The sequence below is a fragment of the Urocampus carinirostris genome, chromosome 5, assembly GCF_059441175.1.
Source record: "Urocampus carinirostris isolate Australia breed hairy pipefish chromosome 5, RoL_Ucar_1.0, whole genome shotgun sequence".
NCBI classification, from domain to species: Eukaryota; Metazoa; Chordata; class Actinopteri; order Syngnathiformes; family Syngnathidae; genus Urocampus; species Urocampus carinirostris.
The window spans coordinates 11,810,001-11,812,500 of record NC_142353.1 but is presented as its reverse complement, the minus strand read 5'-3'; the positions used below and the strand labels follow the sequence as shown (position 1 = coordinate 11,812,500).

The 2,500-nt window shown below is 42.2% G+C and overlaps 1 protein-coding gene and 11 non-coding genes across 13 annotated transcripts in view; 1 reads left to right on the top strand and 11 right to left on the bottom strand.

Annotated features, from left to right (window-relative positions):
- Window positions 1–72, bottom strand: part of trnas-aga (transfer RNA serine (anticodon AGA)) — an 82-nt gene extending 10 nt beyond the window's left edge. The window contains exon 1 of the tRNA in view: window positions 1–72. This exon is cut by the window's left edge and continues 10 nt beyond it. This is a non-coding gene — a tRNA (tRNA-Ser).
- The window catches only part of plat (plasminogen activator, tissue), a 110,360-nt gene that overhangs the window by 88,825 nt on the left and 19,035 nt on the right, over window positions 1–2,500 (top strand). The gene's annotated exons all lie outside the window — the stretch shown is intronic.
- Window positions 342–423, bottom strand: trnas-uga (transfer RNA serine (anticodon UGA)). Its single transcript has one exon. It is a non-coding gene; the product is annotated as a tRNA-Ser (tRNA).
- Window positions 518–599, bottom strand: trnas-aga (transfer RNA serine (anticodon AGA)). The gene has a single exon. It is a non-coding gene; the product is annotated as a tRNA-Ser (tRNA).
- Window positions 731–812, bottom strand: trnas-aga (transfer RNA serine (anticodon AGA)). Its single transcript has one exon. It is a non-coding gene; the product is annotated as a tRNA-Ser (tRNA).
- trnas-aga (transfer RNA serine (anticodon AGA)) lies at window positions 907–988 on the bottom strand. Its single transcript has one exon. It is a non-coding gene; the product is annotated as a tRNA-Ser (tRNA).
- trnas-uga (transfer RNA serine (anticodon UGA)) lies at window positions 1,120–1,201 on the bottom strand. Its single transcript has one exon. It is a non-coding gene; the product is annotated as a tRNA-Ser (tRNA).
- On the bottom strand, window positions 1,370–1,451 carry trnas-aga (transfer RNA serine (anticodon AGA)). Its single transcript has one exon. It is a non-coding gene; the product is annotated as a tRNA-Ser (tRNA).
- trnas-aga (transfer RNA serine (anticodon AGA)) lies at window positions 1,759–1,840 on the bottom strand. Its single transcript has one exon. It is a non-coding gene; the product is annotated as a tRNA-Ser (tRNA).
- trnas-uga (transfer RNA serine (anticodon UGA)) lies at window positions 1,935–2,016 on the bottom strand. The gene has a single exon. It is a non-coding gene; the product is annotated as a tRNA-Ser (tRNA).
- On the bottom strand, window positions 2,146–2,227 carry trnas-uga (transfer RNA serine (anticodon UGA)). The gene has a single exon. It is a non-coding gene; the product is annotated as a tRNA-Ser (tRNA).
- trnas-aga (transfer RNA serine (anticodon AGA)) lies at window positions 2,322–2,403 on the bottom strand. Its single transcript has one exon. It is a non-coding gene; the product is annotated as a tRNA-Ser (tRNA).

The window sequence follows — 2,500 nt, the reverse complement described above, 5'->3', positions numbered from 1 at the left end:
AGGATTCGAACCTGCGAGGGGAGACCCCAATGGATATCTAGTCCATCGCCTTAACCACTCGGCCACAACAACTTGCAAACGTAAAAACCCCTCCCTGTCGTAGCACATTGTAGCATTTGATGTTAACTTAAAGTACCAATAAGGATACAAAACAAGAGATAATATTCGTTGTTGGCAGGATTCAACCTGCGAGGGGAGACCCTAATGGATTTCTAGTCCATCGCCTTAACCACTCGGCCACAACAACTTGCAAACGTAAAAACCCCTCCCTGTCGTAGCACATTGTAGCATTTGATGTTAACTTAAAGTACCAATAAGGATACAAAACAAGAGATAATATTCGTTGTTGGCAGGATTCGAACCTGCGAGGGGAGACCCCAATGGATTTCAAGTCCATCGCCTTAACCACTCGGCCACAACAACTTGCAAACGTAAAAACCCCTCCCTGTCGTAGCACATTGTAGCATTTGATGTTAACTTAAAGTACCAACAAGGATACAAAACAAGATATAATCTTCGTTGTTGGCAGGATTCGAACCTGCGAGGGGAGACCCCAATGGATTTCTAGTTCATCGCCTTAACCACTCGGCCACAACAACATGAAAGCTTAAAAACCCCTCTCCGTCGTAGCACATTGTAGCATCTTTCTTGTTTTATAGACTTTTAGCACATTGTAGCATTTGATGTTAACTTAAAGTACCAATAAGGATACAAAACAAGAGATAATATTCGTTGTTGGCAGGATTCGAACCTGCGAGGGGAGACCCTAATGGATTTCTAGTCCATCGCCTTAACCACTCGGCCACAACAACTTGCAAACTTAAAAACCCCTCCCTGTCGTAGCACATTGTAGCATTTGATGTTAACTTAAAGTACCAACAAGGATACAATACAAGATATAATCTTCGTTGTTGGCAGGATTCGAACCTGCGAGGGGAGACCCCAATGGATTTCTAGTCCATCGCCTTAACCACTCGGCCACAACAACATGAAAGCTTAGAAACTCCTCTCCGTCGTAGCACATTGTAGCATCTTTCTTGTTTTATAGACTTGTAGCACATTGTAGCATTTGATGTTAACTTAAAGTACCAATAAGGATACAAAACAAGATATAATCTTCGTTGTTGGCAGGATTCGAACCTGCGAGGGGAGACCCCAATGGATTTCAAGTCCATCGCCTTAACCACTCGGCCACAACAACATGAAAGCTTAGAAACTCCTCTCCGTCGTAGCACCTTGTAGCATCTTTGTTGTTTTATAGACTTGTAGCACATTGTAGCATCTTTCTTGTTTTATAGACTTGTAGCACATTGTAGCATTTGATGTTAACTTAAAGTACCAATAAGGATACAAAACAAGACATAATATTCGTTGTTGGCAGGATTCGAACCTGCGAGGGGAGACCCCAATGGATTTCTAGTCCATCGCCTTAACCACTCGGCCACAACAACATGAAAGCTTAGAAACCCCTCTCCGTCGTAGCACATTGTAGCATCTTTCTTGTTTTATAGACTTGTAGCACATTGTAGCATTTGATGTTAACTTAAAGTACCAAAAAGGATACAAAACAAGACATAATATTCATTGTTGGCAGAATTCGAACCAGCGAGGGGAGACCCCAATGGATTTCTAGTCCATCGCCTTAACCACTCGGCCACAACAACTTGCAAACTTAAAAACCCCTCCCTGTCGTAGCATATTGTAGCATTTGATGTTAACTTAAAGTACCAACAAGGATACAAAACAAGATATAATCTTCGTTGTTGGCAAGATTCGAACCTGCGAGGGGAGACCCCAATGGATTTCTAGTCCATCGCCTTAACCACTCGGCCACAACAACTTACAAACTTAAAAACCCCTCCCTGTCGTAGCACATTGTAGCATTTGATGTTAATTTAAAGTACCAACAAGGATACAAAACAAGATATAATCTTCGTTGTTGGCAGGATTCGAACCTGCGAGGGGAGACCCCAATGGGTTTCAAGTCCATCGCCTTAACCACTCGGCCACAACAACATGAAAGCTTAGAAACCCCTCTGTTGTAGCACATTGTAGCATCTTTCTTGTTTTATAGACTTGTAGCACATTGTAGCATTTGATGTTAACTTAAAGTACCAATAAGGATACAAAACAAGAGATAATATCCATTGTTGGCAGGATTCGAACCTGCGAGGGGAGACCCCAATGGATTTCAAGTCCATCGCCTTGACCACTCGGCCACAACAACATGCAAACTTAAAAACCCCTCCCTGACGTAGCACATTGTAGCATTTGATGTTAACTTAAAGTACCAATAAGGATACAAAACAAGAGATAATATTCGTTGTTGGCAGGATTCGAACCTGCGAGGGGAGACCCCAATGGATTTCTAGTCCATCGCCTTAACCACTCGGCCACAACAACATGAAAGCTTAGAAAGCCCTCCCTGTCGTAGCACATTGTAGCATCTTTCTTGTTTTATAGACTTGTAGCACATTGTAGCATTTGATGTTAACTTAAA